This window comes from Cibotium barometz, chromosome 28 (genome assembly GCF_041138505.1).
Source record: "Cibotium barometz isolate CiBa-2024 chromosome 28, ASM4113850v1, whole genome shotgun sequence".
NCBI lineage: Eukaryota > Viridiplantae > Streptophyta > Polypodiopsida > Cyatheales > Cibotiaceae > Cibotium > Cibotium barometz.
This window is the reverse complement of record NC_141073.1, coordinates 47,831,230-47,854,082: the sequence shown is the minus strand read 5'-3', so window position 1 is coordinate 47,854,082 and position 22,853 is coordinate 47,831,230.

Here is a 22,853-nt window from a genome sequence, read left to right as displayed (position 1 = left end):
GGCGTCAAACCGTCCTCCCTAGGGCAACTATGACGCGGGAGGGCCCTCAAAGCCTCAACAAGCTCATCCTCTGAAAGGGGCGCACCCAAAGCTGTGCGCATACGATCTGTGAACCTCCTCTGCACATGGGTCCACACAGTCTGTCTGCAAGCATCACGTGCCTTCGTGGCTGGCTCTGCATTTTATGCATAGAAAGATGCATAAAAGATTTATTTTTATTTTGAAAAGTATTATTTTCATTGAAATTAAAATTATGCATAGATAGATGCATAAAAGATTTATTTTTATTTTGAAAGTGTTATTCTCATTAAAATGGAATTTATGCATAGTAAAATGCGTAAAAGGTTTATTTTTAATTCGAAAGTGTTATTTTTCTTAAAATTAAATTTATGCATAAATAGATGCATAAAAAGGATTTTTATAAAAGTGTTATTCCTACTAAAGTTGTCTTTATGCCTAATTAGATGCGTAAAGAATCTTTATATCAAAAAATTATAATTCTCTTACATTCTATAAATAGATGTGATGAGATGTGATAGGAATCAAATAGATGTGATGAGATGTGATAGGAATCAGATAGATGTAAATGGATGGATGGAAGTGATATGAATCAAATAAATGAAAATGGATGAATGGATGTGATGTCCTGTGAATTAGGATGTGAATGAATGGTATAGGATGTGAAGGAATGTGATGGCATGTGAATCATGATATGAATGAATGATAAGGGATGTGAATGAATGATGGCATGTGAATCGGATGTGAATGGATGATGAAGTTTGATGTGAGAATGATGTAGACTAATGTAGATTGATGTATGGATGATGTGGTTTGATGTGAGAATGATGTAGACTAATGTAGATTGATGTATGGATGATGTGGTTTGATGTGTGAATGATGTGGGTTGATGTAGATGGATGTATGGATGTGGATGTGGATGTGGATGTGGATGTATGGATGTGGATGTGCATGTTGTTGAAAGAACGGTAGAGGAGGAGGAGACAACCACACAGGAGCAGACCCTAAAGTATATTGCAAACCCTAACCATAGAGGGAAGCCATGTCCACTCTCACACAAAGCATAATGCACTAATCCATAATCCACACAACACACAATGAGTTGTGTCCACACTCTACTAACCCTAGCTAATGTCCACACACTACTAACCCTAGCTAATGTCCACACACTATGACCAGCTCGACACGCGGTCATTTATGTCTCACACATGTTTCTACCTAATCTGCCAGCACATAGCATAGCTGGCTCACACTGACATCGAGCTTGAATCTCAACAGCCCCTCTCAAGCTCATGATGTACTGCCGATGAAGATGTAGATGAGCTTGGGATATCAAGACTCTCAACACTCCCCCTCAAGCTCATCCCATGTACTCCCAACATAGTCCGGAAGTACTCAAACTTCTCCCTGCTAAGTGGCTTCGTGAAGATATCAGCCACCTGCTCATCAGTCTTCACATAGTGAAGATCAACTGTACCATCCAGCACCTTCTCTCTGACAAAGTGATAATGGACCTCTATGTGTTTGGTCCTCGCATGAAACACTGGATTCTTTGCCAACTGTATATTGCTCATGTTGTCACAATGTATGACAACTTTGCCATCAAGAGGCTCACATAAATCTGCCAAGAGACTCTTTAACCATATAGCCTCACAAGTAGCAATGGCTGCTCCTCTGTACTCAGCCTCTGTACTGGATAAAGCAACTGTAGGTTGCTTTTTGCTACTCCAACTCACCACGGCACTTCCAAGTGTAAAAGCATATCCACTAGTAGACCTCCTGTCATATGCGCTACCTGCCCAATCAGCATCTGTGTAGCCATGTATGTCCAAGCTTTTACCACTCTCATAAAATAAACAATAATGTGCTGTGGTTTTCACATATCTCATGATGTGTCTCACTGCATCCAAATGTGGTTTCCTGGGGCTCTACATAAACTAGCTGACTAGCCCCACCGCATAACTCAAATCCGGGCGTGTGATAGTCATATATATGAGACTACCAACCATCTTCCTGTACATAGAAGGATCATCCACAATTCCTCGCCATAATCAGCCCGCAACTTCACATTTTGCTCCAATGGTGTACTCATAGGCTTACACCCTGTCATGCCATACTTTGCCAACATATCCAATGCATATTGGCGCTGTACTAACCAAGTACCTGCATGATCTTTCACCACTTCAATTCCAAGGAAGTATCTCAACTCACCAAGATCTTTCATGTCAAATTGCCCACTCAAAGCTTTCTTGACATGCATCACATCTGCACCATGATCACCTGTGATAATCAAGTCATCCACATAGATGACTAGTAAAACAATCCCATGCTGTGTCTTCTTCACATAGACTGAAGAATCTGCTGTAGAAATCTGAAAACCAAGTGAGATAAGATATCTGCTCATCTTATCACTCCAAGCACGAGGTGCTTGCTTTAGACCATACAATGCCTTTTTCAACCTGCATACGTGAGTAGGATATCTAGGGTGGATCATACACTAGAATCAACATGATTAACAAAGTGATTAAGAAATGATTAAGATGTAATTAGTGAATAATTAGCAGATAGATTAATGTAGGCATGGATACTCAAAAACCAGCAAATTCTCATTAGGGCTATGCCTCAATTTATAGAGTTTACATCAAGCATCAAATCCCATTGATTTCTCCATGATTCACTCCACCTCTTTTCCCTGATTCTCTCCCAGAATATCTCCACACTCCTAAATTCCCTCATGCTACCCATTATTCTCTCCCAGTAGATTCTTCTAACCTTTTCACAGGTTCTTTCACAATTACATCTCCTCTTTTATAGCCTCTATCCAAGAGCTTGTTCCCACACACACCCTATTCACTTGTATATTTCAACACCTCCCCTCAAGTGAATAATCCTAACACACCTGGACCCTGTATCAAGTTTCCCTCTTACTTGATAGCCCGCGACCAGTGCCTCAAGTCCCTAAACTCCATAGTCCTTGACACTCTCTCTCTCTATGTGTCCAAGGCTACTATAAGTGCCCGCGACCTTGACTAAAGTGTTCACACATACATCTACCACTTGGCCTACATCATCGGTGGCTCAGAGGTGGTTTTACTTTGTTGGGGCAGGTTACATTGGGTTGTGGGCCTCTCTCTCTCTCTCTCAGAGATTTTCACATGGCTCCTCACTCTTTGGAGCCTCACATCTTCTCTTTTCTTCAGTCTTCTTGTCGTGGCAGCATCTCTCCACACGTTCATCTCTTCTTTCAGTCTTCTCGGGGCAGCTTCTCTTCTTGTGGCAGCTTCTCTTCTCGTGTCCATGTCTTCCTTTAGCTTTTCTTCTTGGTGTGGATCCTCTTCTTGGGAAGAGATATTCTTCTTCTTTCATGGCTGGGGCCATGAGCTCGTCCGTCAGGTCATTTTGCTCCATGTGAGCAACATGTTTCAATGTTTTGCTGATAGTTCCTTTGGGCTTTTTATGTTTATCTTGTATCATTATGCAATGCAAACCCAAATTTATGCGGGAGGTCTTACCTCTTGCCTTATTCTGGACAAGGGCAGTGTCTGTTCCCATTTTTACACTAATGCAATGTGCCCAATACATAATGCGTATAGCATCCATTCTCATGCACATTCCAAAATGCAACTCTGGCTGTGAATAATCTTGAATTTGAGTGAGATTTACAGGCATTAACCAAAGGTTAAATGCAAAATGATGATTTTCACAATTTTATCAGCACAATTTTACCAGAAATTACATTAAATTAAGGGTAACCAATTTGTACGGGATGGTTGGAGTATCAAACCAACTCCGATTTTCAATATGAAGTTATAGGGATCTGTATCAGATACCTAATGGTTAATTTGAACCCTCAATTGCACCAAAGTACAGTGATTAGCACTGATTAGCAAATTAATGCTCTGGTTTGTGTGCAGAAAACAGAGTATGCGGGGAGCCAAGATCTGGTGCCTTCCACTTCAAATGAGCTCAAATGCTTTCAAAGGCATCAATAGCAACGAGTCTAGTAGAGGATTAAGCCAAGAAACACAAGATTTGACCAAATAATGGAAGCTTAATCTCTGTTTTACCAAAGTCACCTGCAGATTTGATGAAGAGCTTGGATCTCACTGTAGACTTGATGAAACTCGATTCTGACTTCACCAGCTTGTAGAGCATGCTTGATTACCCCTTGGGCTAGGAGGAATTGAATCAATTTGAACTGATGAAGTGTAGATCTGCAATTTACTCAGAAAAAACAGCGCTGAAAGAAACGTCGATTTCTCCTCAACGCTTTCGCGTTTTGCTGCGCCGTTTGATGTGCTTGTAGCTAGATGTGTTGGCTAGCTTGTGTTAAGAGGGCAAGGCTTAATGTTGACTGTGCATGGAGAATAGAGTCCTCCACTGGCTGGGGGTGAAGGGGAAGATGAAAAACTCACTAAAAATTTGTTTTTTTTGCTAATTACCTACTAATCCTGATTAATTCACTAATGGGCTCATAAATCTGGTTTATTCTAGGCATGGCTCTGATACCATGTTGAAATTTGAGCTAAATGATGAGCTATGGTGGATCATACACTAGAATCAACACGATTAACAAAGTGATTAAGAAATGATTAAGACGTAATTAGTGAATAATTAGCAGATAGATTAATGTAGGCATGGATACTCAAAAACCAGCAAATTCTCATTAGGGCTATGCCTCAATTTATAGAGTTTACATCAAGCATCAAATCCCATTGATTTCTCCATGATTCACTCCACCTCTTTTCTCTGATTCTCTCCCAGAATATCTCCACACTCCTAAATTCCCTCATGCTACCCATTATTCTCACCCAGTAGATTCTTCTAACCTTTTCACAGGTTCTTTCACAATTACATCTCCTCTTTTACAGCCTCTATCCAAGAGCTTGTTCCCACACACACCCTATTCACTTGTATATTTCAACACATGTGGATGTGGATGTATGAATGTGGATGTGGATGTATGGATGTGGATATGGATGTGTATGTATGAATGCGGATGTGGAAGTGCATGTATGAATGTGCATGTGGATATGGATGTGTATGTATCAATGCAGATGTGGAAGTGGATGTATGAATCTGGATGTAGAAATGGATGTGTGGACGTATGAATGTAGATGTGGATGTGGATGTATGAATGTGAATGTGGATGTGGATGTATGAATGTGAATGGGGATGTGGATGTATGAATGTGGATGTGGGAATGGATGTATGGATGTGGATGTATGAATGTGGATGTTGGAATGGATGTATGGATGTGGATGTGGATGTATGGATGTGGATGTATGAATGTGGATGTGGATGTATGGATGTGGATATGGATGTGTATGTATGAATGCAGATGTGGAAGTGGATGTATGAATGTGGATGTAGAAATGGATGTGTGGATGTATGAATGTAGATGTGGATGTGGATGTATGAATGTGAATGTGGATGTGGATGTATGAATGTGAATGGGGATGTGGATGTATGAATGTGGATGTGGATATGGATGTATGAATGTGGATGTGAAAATGGATGTATGGATGTGGATGTGGAAATGGATGTATGGATGTGGATGTGGATGTATGAATGTGGATGTGTATGTATGAATGCGAATGTGGAAGTGGATGTATGGATGTGGATGTACGAATGTGAATGTGTATGTGGAATAATGAATGCGAATGTGTATGTGAAATGATGCGACGTCGATATGAGTGAATGGATGAGATGTGATGACATGTTAATTGGGATGTGAATAAGTGATATGTGATGTGAATGAATCTGATGTGATGAGATGGAAAATGATGTGATTGGATGAGAATGAGTACACATATGAATGGAATGTGGAATAAGTAATGTGGACTGATGAGGGATAATGTGGAAAGACGAGAGTTCATTATAGAAACTGTATTTGTGACTGTTTGTAAACGACTGTTTTATGTCAAGAATGCTGGGGAAGCATTTTGACCGTTTTGTGATTAAGGTCGTGGAGACCTAATTGATAAAGTTGCAATAGCTGATGAGAACGGAGAGTCAATGGAGGATGTCTCGCGTAGCAAGGTCGGCCGAGGTCTTGACCAGCCTCGGTTCGATTTAAATGGTGAGCTTCCGGTACGGTGGATGAGGGACCAAGGAAGCAGCCTATGATTGAAGCGTTAGGTGACCTGCGAAGGACCCTAGAGGGTGCTGACCATACAATGGTCGGTCGCCGAAGATACCCACAAGAAGATATTGAATCAAGGAGTAAGAGTTGTTTTCTGAAACCGGGCATGGATCTGGTTGATTGACCTTGCTGGTCCTCAACGGGATGAGTCCATGACTCTTTTATATGGATCTGTTGGTTGATCTTGCTGATTTTCCACGGAGATTCCATTTTGTTATGTGAATATATTGCCGGTTACTATGAGCTAGGAACTATCGAAAAGGCCCCTCTGTGAATAGGTGGTGAGCGTTCTGGTTGCCAATGATGCCATAAGTACACCGATGAAGGAATGATTGGAAATAAGGATTCAACCAGAGATTTTGAGGATTGTGATCAGTGACACAATGGTTTCATTAAAGGACTGATGCTGAGAAAAAGGCAATTTCATATTGGGTGTGTAAGTGGTGTGACTAGTTTTATGTTGCATGAACATCCGGCTAGGGGGCCTGGGAACTCTTTTCCCTAGTACCCGGGACAAAACCTAACCAAATTCCTTATTGGATCCCATCACTATAGTGGTTGGGCAGTTGGCTAACCCATGGGACTGGATGGGGTTAGGCTGGACTAATGGATCCGTTAATCGAGACTCAATTTCTGTTTAGTTCGATAGATGAATTAAATTCCGGACAAAAAATGTTCTATAGAAAAGAATCAATGGCTGTGCCTCTCAATGAGGAAAAAAGCGTTGGTCTCTATGATCCAAGTATAGTCTTTTTTCCTTATCTGACTATGGGACTTACGGGTTCGGTCAGATGAGCTCAGTTAGTTAATGTAACGTCCCTCCCAAGCCATGTATGTATGTGTCTCTTTTAATATAGATTTCAATAAGAAAAGAGAGTGTAATTAGAAAGAGTGAGACAATAAGGCTAGAAACATTAGAAAAGTGTTAGAATAAAAATATTAGCTCCAAAAATCCTAAAAGAAATAAGAACATAAGAATAGTTCTATTAAGAGATAAGTATCCCCAAAAATAGAATTTCGATTTTAGGTGATAAGAGGTCATATTTAGAGTACTTTTATACATTTAGAGTCCATGCATACTAAAAATGTGGAAAAACAACGCGTTTCTAAAGATGGTGCGTTTGCGGCTATATACAGACGTTTTTGCCTATTCTGCCCACGATAGCTTGTAGATCACATGCCTTCCCGTTCTTTTGACTGGTTACATGACCATATTCTGAGTTTTTATCAGAGAGTTATGGCCGAAACAGTTTGCTGTTTTTGTCAGGGTCTCTACATAGAGAAAACTGTGAGAAGACAGCAAGTAGTCTCAAGGTAATCCTAGAGTTTGAGATGCATATATCCCTTCATTCTTATCTAATATCTCAGAAAAGAAGCTTAGATTTCTATAGTCTTTTGGAGGAAGAGACCAAAACTCCATAGCTTTTCTTTTAGAGAAAGAATAGTATGCCATAGCCTTGTAAGAGAAGGCTATTTTGCCATAGATCTTAGAAAGAGAGAAGAGTCATAGTATGAGTAAGAGGAGATAAAGCTTGGAGATGATTGGATGATTTCAATCATAAGACAAGGTATTAGAAGACTCTATTCTCATATGTCAAGTTCTAAAGCTCTTGTTAACAAGCAAAGGCAACGATAAACGACAAATTTCTATAAGGTATACACATATTTTGTTTTTCAATTATATATCATTCTTAGGGGTTGAGGTATGGCCCCGGCTTCTCTATTGATTGTTACAGTGATCTATTTGATTGATTTACCATTTAAAGTTTTAAGCAATAGCATATACCTTAATAAAGAATGTCTTATCGCAATCTCAAGTTGAAATGCTAAAATCTTTGTGAAAAAGATTGTTTTCTTAAAAAAGGTGACATGGATCCTAGTCATATGGTTTAGTGAGTAAATGGATTGTTATCTTGGTTAAATTAAGGTACAGGTACAACTTCTCCCTGCCTTGACGCTGCCCCGTTCTTGTGCTTGTGTAGCCGGACGGCGGAGACGTTAGTAAGGCCCGGAGTTGGCCCATGGTATCCCTCATACCATTGGGAGAATGAGGTTTGCCGATTGAGGCAAGTGATTGTGATGATGCTGCCTAGTTCTGAGGGCCCAGGCTAGTGCAGTGAATTAGCCCACCCTAGTGCGCAGACATCCCTCTGAGGGGCGGGAGGATCGAGCGATGGAGCCTGAGAGGGCGACAGGCCGAGGGCGACAGGCCGGCTTGAGTCCTCGCCAGCGGCCGACGATGAGGTGTATGGTCCCGTAGGGTTTTGCCCAGCATGTAGAGGCTGGAAGGCCGAATTCTAGATCATCGGCAGAATAAGAATAAGAGAGCCGGATTGGCTTGTATGGAAATGGATTCATGTATAAACTTTTTATATAATTGCATCTTGTTTTTGGTATGATTATATTGTGTAAGAAGGCTGTTATAACGAACCTTGTGAAGAAGGGCCCTAATTAAGGAATATGCTTATTTATGTCAAACAGTGTGGTAGTTTTAATTAGAAAACAAATTGATGCGTGAGTAGGGTGGAAAGTGGGAGGATGGAATGCCCTGACGGCACCATCCTACGGATGGGTGGACCCGATTAGTCGGGTAGCTTTCCAACAAATTAAGTGAAAGCCCTACGTTAGATAGTTAGGTTCTTGGGCAACTCTATTCTAGAAAACTAGGTCAGCGGCTGTGCCTTGCATAAGATGAGGAAAAAAGCGTTGTCTCTAGACATCAAGTCTAGTAGTTGCCCAATTTTTGATCAATTGCCCTATGGGTGATTTGATGCTTAGGAAATCACGCTCCCCCTGCGGGATAGAGCTAGGTCATACCTATGAATCGTATCCTTGAATCTCTACAGGGTCAAGGTGTCGATGAATAGGAAATTTTTCTCAAGATAAGACTTAGCGGACTATCTTAAGCGTTTCCCCCATTTGTGGAAGGGGGGAACCTTACAAGTGGTATCAGAGCCGATCTTAGTTCCTAGGATTTGTTTTTCAAAGGTTAACTATCAAGGGATTAAAACAAGTGATTGGTTATCATATGAGGACGAATCAATCATCTCTACTGGCCATAGAAGTGATTTGAATATCCTCACATGTTGAGACAATCATCTTATGAAATTGTGCTTGTATCTTGGGGGTGCACACGCAAGATATTTGTACAATAAATTTGAGAAATTAGACTGGGGAGAAAACCTTTTGTGAGGAAAAACATAGGGTGATCAAATTAAGAAACTAGTGAGAGGCTGGAAGGATAGACCGAAACTTGTTTAGAGAAATTTTCAGGATATATCTCATTAACTTGCATATTATAAATTATTAAGATTGTAACTCCATTAAGATTTGAATAGTTGACGTGTGAATGCCATCCATTCGATATTGTACACTAGGACGATCATCCAAGATCTTTAAACCATCTCAGACAAACATGGGTCTTGGATGTGTAATTCCCAAAGGATCATGCTCTTAGATGTGTTAATCCCAAGATACCAGATGTGTAATTCTAAAAAAAATGAAGATCTCAGATGTATTAATCCTGACTGCCTTCAAATGTGGTGCTATGATAAGTATTTGATAGTTTTGAACTTTTAATGGATACAATGAAAGAAGCAAGCTCACCCTTACTCGCGTCTAAAAATCATAAGAAATGCCAAATTAGTTGGAAGCATTGTTGTCAATCTAACCATTGGAGCTAAAAAGTTAGAAGCATTGTTGTCAATCTAACCACTAGAGCTAGAATCAGTTATGAGATGCCATGAAAGTACACCTTCGTGAAAGGTTTTGTCCTCTAGGATTTCGAGAGGATAAAATGAACGAATTTTTAGAGCTAACCCAAGAAAGGAAGACCCTAAAAGAATACCACCTAAACTTCTCCGATTTGCCCCAGAGATGGATGAGGTAACTCTTCTCCATTGATTCATTTGGAAGCTTAATCTACCTTTTCGAATAACCTCATCAAGAATGTAAAACCATCCTCTATTTCAGAAGCCATAATTATAGCCAGAGACTGTGATAAAGTTTTATATATATATATATAGAAAGTGTCGAGAAGAACATGAGTCCTTCCATGTTAATAAAGAAGAGGTCCCCTAATTCAAGAGGAACGTCAAGCCCACCCTTGGCTACAAGGAATCATGAGCTAGAGCAAAAATTAGGTCAAGAAATAGGGATAGTAGGGTTAAAGTTAACCGAATTCAACAAGTATTTCTGTGAATAAATAGAAGAGGATTGGTGCAAGATTCATGTGAAGTAATGTGCATGATGTATAGAGGTATTCTACAAGACGATACTAAGATTATGAGATTGCTATCATAGATTAGATTACGTAAAGGATTGATTCTCTTATATTTTTCCATGACAATTTATTAAGTACCATATTACATGGAGGTATAGAATAAGGATTTCGAAGGTTCATATCATATGAGAGGTATATGGATGCATGAATTTAGGATAATAAGGCCTATTAACTTTAGAATGATAGACATTTTGGAGGCACAACAAAACAAGACAAACACATAAAATAAAAGACTCTTTAAGAACAATGTGTAGATAAAAGAAGATTTTTACCTAGTGGTGGGGACACCAATTTGAAAGAGACAAGAGGATTTACTTAGATACTACCCCAGCTCGCGAGATGAGGACATCTCGAATCTTTTAAGTGGGGGAGATTGTAACGTCCCTCCCAAGCCATGTATGTATGTGTCTCTTTTAATATAGATTTCAATAAGAAAAGAGAGTGTAATTAGAAAGAGTGAGACAATAAGGCTAGAAACATTAGAAAAGTGTTAGAATAAAAATATTAGCTCCAAAAATCCTAAAAGAAATAAGAACATAAGAATAGTTCTATTAAGAGATAAGTATCCCCAAAAATAGAATTTTGATTTTAGGTGATAAGAGGTCATATTTAGAGTACTTTTATACATTTAGAGTCCATGCATACTAAAAATGTGAAAAAACAACGCGTTTCTAAAGATGGTGCGTTTGCGGCTATATACAGACGTTTTTGCCTATTCTGCTTGCGATATCTTGTAGACCACATGCCTTCCCGTTCTTTTGACTGGTTACATGACCATATTCTGAGTTTTTATCAGAGAGTTATGGCCGAAACAGTTTGCTGTTTTTGTCAGGGTCTCTACATAGAGAAAACTGTGAGAAGACAGCAAGTAGTCTCAAGGTAATCCTAGAGTTTGAGATGCATATATCCCTTCATTCTTATCTAATATCTCAGAAAAGAAGCTTAGATTTCTATAGTCTTTTGGAGGAAGAGACCAAAACTCCATAGCTTTTCTTTTAGAGAAAGAATAGTATGCCATAGCCTTGTAAGAGAAGGTTATTTTGCCATAGATCTTAGAAAGAGAGAAGAGTCACAGTATGAGTAAGAGGAGATAAAGCTTGGAGATGATTGGATGATTTCAATCATAAGACAAGGTATTAGAAGACTCTATTCTCATATGTCAAGTTCTAAAGCTCTTGTTAACAAGCAAAGGCAACGATAAACGACAAATTTCTATAAGGTATACACATATTTTGTTTTTCAATTATATATCATTCTTAGGGGTTGAGGTATGGCCCCGGCTTCTCTATTGATTGTTACAGTGATCTATTTGATTGATTTACCATTTAAAGTTTTAAGCAATAGCATATACCTTAATAAAGAATGTCTTATCGCAATCTCAAGTTGAAATGCTAAAATCTTTGTGAAAAAGATTGTTTTCTTAAAAAAGGTGACATGGATCCTAGTCATATGGTTTAGTGAGTAAATGGATTGTTATCTTGGTTAAATTAAGGTACAGGTACAACTTCTCCCTGCCTTGACGCTGCCCCGTTCTTGTGCTTGTGTAGCCGGACGGCGGAGACGTTAGTAAGGCCCGGAGTTGGCCCATGGTATCCCTCATACCATTGGGAGAATGAGGTTTGCCGATTGAGGCAAGTGATTGTGATGATGCTGCCTAGTTCTGAGGGCCCAGGCTAGTGCAGTGAATTAGCCCACCCTAGTGTGCAGACATCCCTCTGAGGGGCGGGAGGATCGAGCGATGGAGCCTGAGAGGGCGACAGGCCGGCTTGAGTCCTCGCCAGCGGCCGACGATGAGGTGTATGGTCCCGTAGGGTTTTGCCCAGCATGTAGAGGCTGGAAGGCCGAATTCTAGATCATCGGCAGAATAAGAATAAGAGAGCCGGATTGGCTTGTATGGAAATGGATTCATGTATAAACTTTTTATATAATTGCATCTTGTTTTTGGTATGATTATATTGTGTAAGAAGGCTGTTATAACGAACCTTGTGAAGAAGGGCCCTAATTAAGGAATATGCTTATTTATGTCAAACAGTGTGGTAGTTTTAATTAGAAAACAAATTGATGCGTGAGTAGGGTGGAAAGTGGGAGGATGGAATGCCCTGACGGCACCATCCTACGGATGGGTGGACCCGATTAGTCGGGTAGCTTTCCAACAAATTAAGTGAAAGCCCTACGTTAGATAGTTAGGTTCTTGGGCAACTCTATTCTAGAAAACTAGGTCAGCGGCTGTGCCTTGCATAAGATGAGGAAAAAAGCGTTGTCTCTAGACATCAAGTCTAGTAGTTGCCCAATTTTTGATCAATTGCCCTATGGGTGATTTGATGCTTAGGAAATCACGCTCCCCCTGCGGGATAGAGCTAGGTCATACCTATGAATCGTATCCTTGAATCTCTACAGGGTCAAGGTGTCGATGAATAGGAAATTTTTCTCAAGATAAGACTTAGCGGACTATCTTAAGCGTTTCCCCCATTTGTGGAAGGGGGGAACCTTACAGTTAAGGCTTTTGACTACGTTAGGGAAAAGTTATCTTGGTGGAATCGCCTATGCTTTCCGAGCAAAGGAAGTTTTTTCGGGTTCGGTTTTGGAAAAACCGATGGATTAGTCTCTTGTCCGGATATCCGTGGCGAGGCCCCGAGTGTGGAACCCTGCCCTGCACAAGAAGTGCTACTTCCGCTGCTAGCACCCCTGAATTTGTTGCGTGGTGGGGACAGGGATCTCACAATTGGTATCAGAGCAAATTGGCTAATGAGGATCAACCAAGAAGCCAAGAATGTCAAAAATTTATGAAGAAGCAGTAAAAGGTTGTAATTGTGTGATAAAATTCATACAAATTGATATTCAAACTGAAATTCGTAAATTGGTAATTGAGCCTTCATATAGAAGTACTACAATTTTATGGAATCCCTGACTTGCTTGAGGGTATTTACCTTATAGTTCCAAGAACCATGACTACCTGTATATACCGAGGGTATTACTGCTGCAGCTCTTTACTGGCAGTATATACGAGTAAATCTAAGACTTGAAATTATAAGCATTAATGCTATCCAGATGATGAATTCGAATGTGGTTGATATGATTTTTAAATTTTGGTTGAGAACTGATGAGTTGGTTTGGATTCTGATTGAAAAATGATGATCCCTGAAAATTGGTTGAAATGTAATAAGCTGAGCAAAACCGCAATGAGGATGAATGGGACGAGTCCCTGTGATGATGTTCTTAACTGGAATGACGTTAATGACTTCAGCCAATCACTATGAGACTAGTGGATTGTGCTGGCAGATTACTACTGTTAACTTTTGATTGATCAGTGGTGGATCAAGTTAAGGGATGATAAATTAAAAATCTGAAAAATCAAAATCCCCATGGAGGACTGTTCAGATGGAAAAAATTAGTCTGAAGGAACATTATTGTGTTAAAGATATGAATGAGATATTCTGAATGAATTGTTAACTGATAATGTGTTCTATATGAGTATCTTTATCCCTTGATTCTATGGGGAGCCGACCTATTTAGAAAACCCCGAAATCAGTTGAATCAAAAATCGGATTGAATCATAAATAAAGAGACTTAACAAGAATTTTCATATTGATAGGAACATGGATCGAGAGGTCATCGTGGTAAAGATGTTAATCCCCAACTTGACGAAGAAGAGCTCGACCTAGATGTTCGTAAAACTCTTCATAGTTCGCAGCTTGGTCCCTTCAAGGGTGAAGGGGAACAGTTAGGTGAAGTTGTAGAAAAGTGGATTGAGGCCATGGAAGAATATTTTGATGTAACTGGCTACAATGAGAGAAGCAAGATGGCTCTCGCCAGGTTAAAGATTGTGCAAACGGCCAGGGTTGCGTGGAGAAATCACTGCGAGACAAATCGTCTTGACCGAAATACCCAAACCTGGACCGATCTCAAGGCTTACCTGAGAAAGAGGTTTTGTCCCCTAGGCTTTCTTGAAACTAAGATGAATGAGTTCTTGGAACTAAAGCAGGAAAACTGGACAATTGAAGAGTACCATCAGGCTTTTGCCCTTCTCCTTAAATATTCCCCTCAATCGAATGAAGAGCAGCTGCTGATGGCCAGGTTCATTCGGGGAATGAACGAGCCATTGGATACTCTAGTCAAAAATGCCAAACCTATCTCAATGGCCGAAGCAGTAAGAATGGCGAAGGATTTTGCCAAAGCCTTTGATGTCAAAGTCCCGCCAAAGCCACCACCATCACACCTTTCAAAAGGTTTTTATTTCCAGAAGGTGATTCCAACCTTCCTCCGCCTAAGAGATATCAGGGTCAAACCTAGGATATGGGAAGTTCCAGAATGGAAGAAATGTCCTTTTCCCAAAACTCAATCCCCTGGAATTCAACTTCAGAAGTTCCACCCTTGAACAAGAGAGTGAAATGCTATAACTGTCAAGGATTTGGACATTGCAGTATGGATTGCCCAACTCCTTTTGGATCAAGGTTTTCAGGGCAGGGAAATCAGGGATCAAGATTCCAGACTCCAGCCCCTTCCTTCCAAAGTAATCAGGGTTCTATCCGCCAAAATCAAGGAAATCCCAGAGGTAGACCCTATATCCAACCTGCAGTTTCAATCCAAAGTAATGCAAGACCTCCACCTCAGAATAGGGGAAGTCAAAGAGAGTTGTTCCCAATCGGCCGTCCACTTCCAAGGCAGTAACGTTGGAAGTGATTGAGAAGAAGAAGAAGATGAAAGAGATCATACTCCACCTATGAGATGAGGACATCTCGCGAGATGAGGACATCCCTCTCAAGCTTGAGAAGCTTAATTGGAATGGATTTTTAATGCTATTGAAGTTAATTGATGAATGGTAGTAAGCAAATACATAAATTCCCATTTATGCTCAATTTTAATAGTTTTTATGATTTTTGTCTTCTCTAAAATGATTATGATGTTATGCCTCATTGAAAAAAAAGGCTTTCCCCTCTCTTCTTTAGTAAATCCAACCATTCTTTATCCTAGATGAATGATTAATGAATAAAATCAAGTTTTCATAATGTTTCTCTTAAATAAGTAGAAAATGTTTACATTAGAATGATTTAAATACTCTTGGTGAAATTCTAATTAATTTTAGAGAGTTAAAAATTGAAAAATGGTTAGCCATACAAAGGAGGTTATGGCAAAATTTTCTAAAATTGTATAAAATAAGTTTTATTTATTTTTTATTCAAAAAGAGTAATTCCCATCATATATGTATTCTTAAAGTGTTATCTTTCATCCTAAGTATAGAAAAATGCATACTAAAAATATTTTATTAAAAAAGTGTTACTTTCTTTAGAATTAAATTCTATGCATAGAAGGAAGCATATTGAAATTTTTAATTCGATTATAAAAGTGTTTTTCTCATCATAAATGGATTTCTATGCATAAAGGATTTCTTTTTATATTAAAAGTGTGATTTTTATCATAAATGATTTTTATGTATAAATGGATGCATAAAAGAAATTCTTTTTATATTAAAAGTGTGATTTTCATCATAAATGATTTTTATGCATAAATTAGATGCATAAAAGAAATTCTTTTATATTAAAAGAGTGATTTTCATCATAAATGATTTGTATGCATAAAATATTTTTTTATATATTAAAAGCGTGATTTTCATCATAAATGGATTGTATGCATAAATTAGATGCATAAAAGAAATTCTTTTATATTAAAAGAGTGATTTTCATCATAAATGATTTGTATGCATAAAAGATTTTTCTTATATTAAAAGTGTGATTTTTATCATAAATGGATTTTATGCATTAATTAGATGCATAAGAGAAATTCTTTTATTCTAAAAGTGTAATTCCTACTAAATTGGATTTATGCACGGAAAGAGGCATAAAGAATTTATTTTAATCCAAAAGTGTTATTCTCATCAATTTTGATTTTATGCATAGAAAGATGCATAAAGAATTTTATTTTTATTTCAAAAGAGTTATTTTCATCAATTTTGATTTTATGCATAGAAAGATGCATAAAGAATTTTATTTTTAATTCAAAAGAGTTATTTTCATCAATTTTGATTTTATGCATAAATAGATGCATAAAGAATTTTACTTTTAATCCAAAAGAGTTATTCTTATCAATTTTGATTTTATGCATAGAAAGATGCATAAAAGATTTATTTTTATTTCGAAAAGTATTATTTTCATTGAAATTGAAATTATGCATAGATAGATGCATAAAAGATTTATTTTTATTTTGAAAGTGTTGTTCTCATTCAAATGGAATTTATGTATAGTAAAATGCATAAAAGGTTTATTTTTAATTCGAAAGTGTTATTTTTCTTAAAATTGAATTTATGCATAAATAGATGCATAAAAAGGATTTTTATAAAAGTGTTATTCCTACTAAAGTTGTCTTTATGCCTAATTATATGCGTAAAGAATCTTTATATCAAAAAATTAGAACTCTCTTACATTCTATAAATAGATGTGATGAGATGTGATAGGAATCAGATAGATATAAATGGATGGATGGAAGTGATATGAATTAGATAAATGAAAATGGATGAATGGATGTGATGTCCTCTGAATTAGGATGTGAATGAATGGTATAGGATGTGAAGGAATGTGATGGCATGTGAATCGTGATATGAATGAATGATAAGGAATGTGAATGAATGATGGCATGTGAATCGAATGTGAATGGATGATGAGGTTTGATGTGTAAATGATGTAGGCTAATGTAGATTGATGTATGGATGATGTGGTTTGATGTGTAAATGATGTGGGTTGATGTAGATGGATGTATGGATGTGGATGTGGAAATGGATGTATGATGTGGATGTGGATGTGGATGTATGAATGTGGATGTCGATGTATGGATGTGGATATGGATGTGTATGTATGAATGCGGATGTGGAAGTGGATGTATGAATGTGGATGTGGATGTATGGATGTGGTTATGGATATGGATGTGTATGTATGAATGCAGATGTGGAAGTGGATGTATGAATGTTGATGTGGAAATGAATGTGTGGATGTATGAATGTAGATATGGATGTGGATGTATGAATGTGAATGGGGATGTGGATGTATGAATGTGGATGTGGATGTGGATGTGGATGTATGGATGTGGATATAGATGTGTATGTGTGAATGCGGATGTGGAAGTGGATGTATGAATGTGGATGTGAAAATGGATGTGTGGATGTATGAATGTAGATGTGGATGTGGATGTATGAATGTAAATGGGGATGTGAATGTATGAATGTGGATGTGGATGTATGAATGTGAATGTGAATGTGGATGTGGATATGGATGTATGAATGTGGATGTGAAAATGGATGTATGGATGTGGATGTGGATGTGGAAATGGATGTGGATATGGATGTATGAATGTGGATGTGTATGTATGAATGCGGGTGTGGAAGTGGATGTATGGATGCGGATGTGGAAGTGGATGTATGGATGTGGATGTGTATGTGGAATAATGAATGCGAATGTGTATGTGAAATGATGTGACATCGATATGAGTGAATGGATGAGATGTGATGACATATGAATTGGGATGTAAATAAATGATATGTGATGTGAATGAATTTGATGTGATGAGATGGAAAATGATGTGATTGGATGAGAATAAGTACACATATGAATGGAATGTGGAATAAGTAATGTGGATTGATGAGGGATAATGTGGAAAGACGAGAGTTCATTATAGAAACTGTATTTGTGACTGTTTGTAAATGACTGTTTTATGTCAAGAATGCTGGGGAAGCATTTTGACCGTCTTGTGATTAAGGTTGTTGGAGACCTAATTGATAAAGTTGCAACTGCTGATGATGGAGAGTCAATGGAGGACGTCTCGCGTAGCAAGGTCTTGACCTCGGTTCGATTTAAATGGTGAGCTTTCGATACGGTGGATGAGGGACCAAGGAAGCAGCCTATGAGTGAAGCGCTAGGTGACCTGCGGATGAAGGACCCTAGAGGGTGCTGACCATACGGTGCTCGGGCTCTAGGTCACCGAAGATACCCACAAGTACGTCAGGGAAGATATTGAATCAAGGAGTAAGAGTTGTTTTCTGAAACCGTGCATGGATCTGGTTGATTGACATTGCTGGTCCTCAACGGATGAGTCCATGACTCTTTTATATGGATCCGTTGGTTGATCTTGCTGATCTTCCACGGAGATTCCATTTTGTTATGTGAATATATTGCCGGTTTACTATGAGCTAGGAACTATCGAAAAGGCCCATGTGTGAACAGGTGGTGAGCGTTCTGGTTGCCAATGATGCCATCAGTACACCGATGAAGGAATGATTGGAAATAAAGATTCAACCAGAGATTTTGAGGATTGTGATCAATTGTAAGATTCCTCCCCCAACCCCTTTTTGATGTCTAGTATATTCCCCTGTAATCAATTCCTTTTCTGAAATATAAGAGATCTTGTTTGTGGCTGTTTTAACCTAGAGAGAGAAAATATTCTAGAGAGAGAATATTCAGATTTTGAATATTTTTGGATAGAAAAATATCTCTTATAATTCAGATGAGTTCCCCTGAAACAGAAATTTAAAAAGAATTTTCCAATGTGCAATTGGAATTATATGGAAATAGGTATAAAGAACCTTAGCCTAAGGGTCTAGATTTTCAGAAATCTTTAGACTATGGTCCAATTAAGGTTCCTATGGGCCAATAGCATCAATCCATGTGTAGGGAGGAGATAAATCCAAATTATAAAAGAAGATACCCAAAAATGAGTAAATGCTCACATAAGATGAAGAGTTGAAAATGTACAAGGTTTATTAGTAAATAAACACATATGTAAGGAAGGGGAGTTCTTTAAAGGAGGTGCATATTTCACATAAGATGAAGAGTTGAAAATGTACAAGGTTTATTAGTAAATAAACACATATGTAAGGAAGGGGAGTTCTTTAAAGGAGGTGCATATTTCACATAAGATGAAGAGTTGAAAATGTACAAGGCTTATTAGTAAAAAAAACTGACACATATGTAAGGAAGAGGAGTTCTTTAAAGGAGGTGCATATTTCACATAAGATGAAGAGTTGAAAATGTACAAGGTTTATTAGTAAAAAACTATGAGCAATACAATTTTGACACATATGTAAGGAAGGGGAATTCTTTAAAGGAGGTGCATATTTCACATGCTTGAATGAGTTTTAAACTCATAAAAATTGAGATATTTCATCTCTCCTCTCTCCTCATTCAAGTCTAGTTCCAGAAAGTTAGCTTAACTGACCTAAAAATGGTCAAAAAGTGACCAAACTGACTTAGAAAATTCTAGAATCAGTTTGTTTGGTTAGGAGCTCAAATTTTCCTATAAATAGAAGCCTCCCCTTGTTGAAAAAAACATAGTCTCTTATGCTTTGTTACTCTACTCCACCTAAGCCAAAATACATAGTCTCTTATGCTTTGTTACTCTACTCCACCTAAGCCAAAATATATAGTCTCTTATGCTTTGTTACTCTACTCCACCTAAGCCAAAATATATAGTCTCTTATGCTTTGTTACTCTACTCCACCTAAGCCAAATTAGATAGAGTCTTATGCTTTGTTACTCTACTCCACCTAAGCTAAAATATATAGTGTCTTATGCCTTGTTACTCTACTCTACCTAAGCCAAGAACTGTGAATTCTTTAATAATTCACTAGTTTTTGATACCTCTCTCTTTCTTCAATCTCCATTGGTGGCTCCATCAACATACTAAACCAATTGATTGGTTGGGGGCCTCTACCGTGAATAAAGAATCAAGCAAATCATAAGGTAAGTATATTGAATTTCGATCTTTTCTATGATTTCTCAATGATTCTCTCTTCTCAACCCCTCTCAAGCTTGAGAAGTTTAATTGGTATGGTTTTTTTTAAATGCTAATGAAGTTAATTGGTGAATAGTAGTGAAGAGTTACATAATTTAATAAATGCTATAGAAGTTAATTTCCACTTATATTTAAATTCTAATGGTTTTTATAATTTCTCTCTCTCACTCAAGAAATGGTCATACTCATGACCCATTCTCAATCCAAATGAAGTTTTTCATAAAGCTTTTCCTTAATCCAAGATTAAGCTATGCTTGAGGCCAAATTAATGGCTTTTTGCTATGCTTTTAGTTTATGCACATTGATGATTCAATCCATTATGGATTGATGACCCAATTAGAGACCATTCTAATTGTTTTCTTAATGATCCAATTAGAGACCATTATGGATTGATGATCCAATTAGAGACCATTCTAATTATTTCTTTAATAATGAGCTTTATCCCTTAGAAAAAAATTGAGATTTATCAGTCATAGTAGCGGAGCTATGGCAAAATTTTTATAGAAATTACGCATAAAATAAATTCATTCAAAGCATAAAAAGAGGACTTCCTACCATATTCTAGGAACTATCATCCTAGATTAATTAAAAGAATTTTATTATGCATGGAGATGTGGATGTTTGCATGTAGATGTAGATGTATAGATGTAGATGTGGATGTGGAGGTGGATGGATGCATGTAGATGTAGATGTATAGATGTAGATGTGAATGGAGATGTGGATGTATGCATGTAGATGTAGATGTATAGATGTGGATGTGGATGTATACATGTAGATGTAGATGTATAGATACAGATGTGGATGTGGAGGTGGATGTATACATGTAGATGTAGATGTATAGATGTAGATGTGGATGTGGAGGTAGATGGATGCATGTAGATGTAGATGTATAGATGTAGATGGGAATGGAGATATGGATGTATGCATGTAGATGTAGATGTATAGATGTAGATGTGGATGTGGAGGTGGATGGATGCATGTAGATGTAGATGTGAATGGAGATGTGGATGTATGCATGTAGATGTAGATGTATGGAGGTGAATGTGAATGTGGATGTGGATGTATGCATAGAGATGTAGATGTATGCATGTAGATGTGAATGTACGCATATAGATGTGGATGTATGGATGTGAATATACGATATGCGATGTGAGGGAATCTGAAGTGATGAGATAGAAATGATGTGATGGGATGAGTATACATATAAATGGAATATGGAATAAGTAATGTAGATTGATGAAGGATAATGTGGAAAAATGAAAGTTAAAATAGAAATTGTGTTGTAAATTGTTTGTAAATACTGTTTGTAAATGCTGTTTGTAAATGATTGTTTTATGTCAAGAATGCTGGGGGGAGCATTTTGACCGTCTTGTGATTAAAGTCGTGATGGTAAAGTTGCAACTGCTGACGGGGAGTCAATGAAGGACGTCTCGCGTAGCAAGGTCGGCCGAGGTCTTGACCAGCCTCGGTGCGATTAAAATGGTGAGCTTCCGGTACGGTGGATGAGGGGCCAAGGAAGCGGCCTATGCGTGAAGCGCTAGGTTACCTGCGAAGGATCCTAGAGGGTGCTGACCATACGGTGCTCGGGCTCTGGGTTGCCTAGGATACCCACGCGTGCGTCGAGGAAGATATTGGAACAGAGTTGGAGTTGTTTTCTGAAATCGAGCATGGATCTGGTTGATTGACCTTGCTGGTCTTCAATGGATGAGTCCATGGCTCCTTATATGGATCTGTTGGTTGATCTTGCTGATCTTCAACGAGAGTCCATCTTGTTAAGTGGTTATATTGCCAAGTATTATGGGCTAGGAACTATCGAAACGGCTCCTGAGCGTTCTAGTTGCCAATGATGCCATAGATACTCTGATGAAGGAATGATGGGAAATTAAGAATCAATTGGATAAATTGGAAGATGGTGATCAATGATACTATGGTTTTATTAAAGGATTGTTTTAAACTGGTTGAATCTGGTTGAAAAAAAGGCAATTTCATATTGGGTGTGTGAGTGGTGTGACTAGTTTTATTTTGCATGAACATCCGGCTAGGGGGCCTTGGAACTCTTTTCCTTGGTACCCGGGACAAAACCTAACCAAATTTTTAATTGGATCCCATCACTACAGTGGTTGGGCGGTTGGCTAACCCATGGGATTGGATGGGGTTAGGCTGGACTGATGGATCCGTAAACCGAGACTCAAACTTTGTTTTTACGATAGAAAAAAAAAAAAATCCCGGACAGTAATTGTTCTATGGATAGGAATCAACGGCTGTGCCTCTTGAATGGGGAAAAAAGCGTTGATCCCAATGATCCAAGTGCAAGTTTCTTTCTTGAACTGACTAAGTACCTTATAGATGTAATCGGATCATCTCGATCAGAAATGATCTTGACTACGTTAGAGTAAAAAGTTATCCTGGTGGAATCGCCCGTGCTTTCCGGTAAAGGAAGTTTTTCCGGGTTCGGTTTTGGAACAACCGACGGATTAGTCTCTTATCCGGATATCCGTGGGCAAGGCCCCGAGTGTGGGACCCCTGTCCCACGCGAGAAGCGCTACTTCCGCTGCCAGTACCCCGAATCCGTTGCTCGGTGGGAACAGGGATCTTACAGTTGGTATCAGAGCCTTTGGTTAATAAAGATCAACT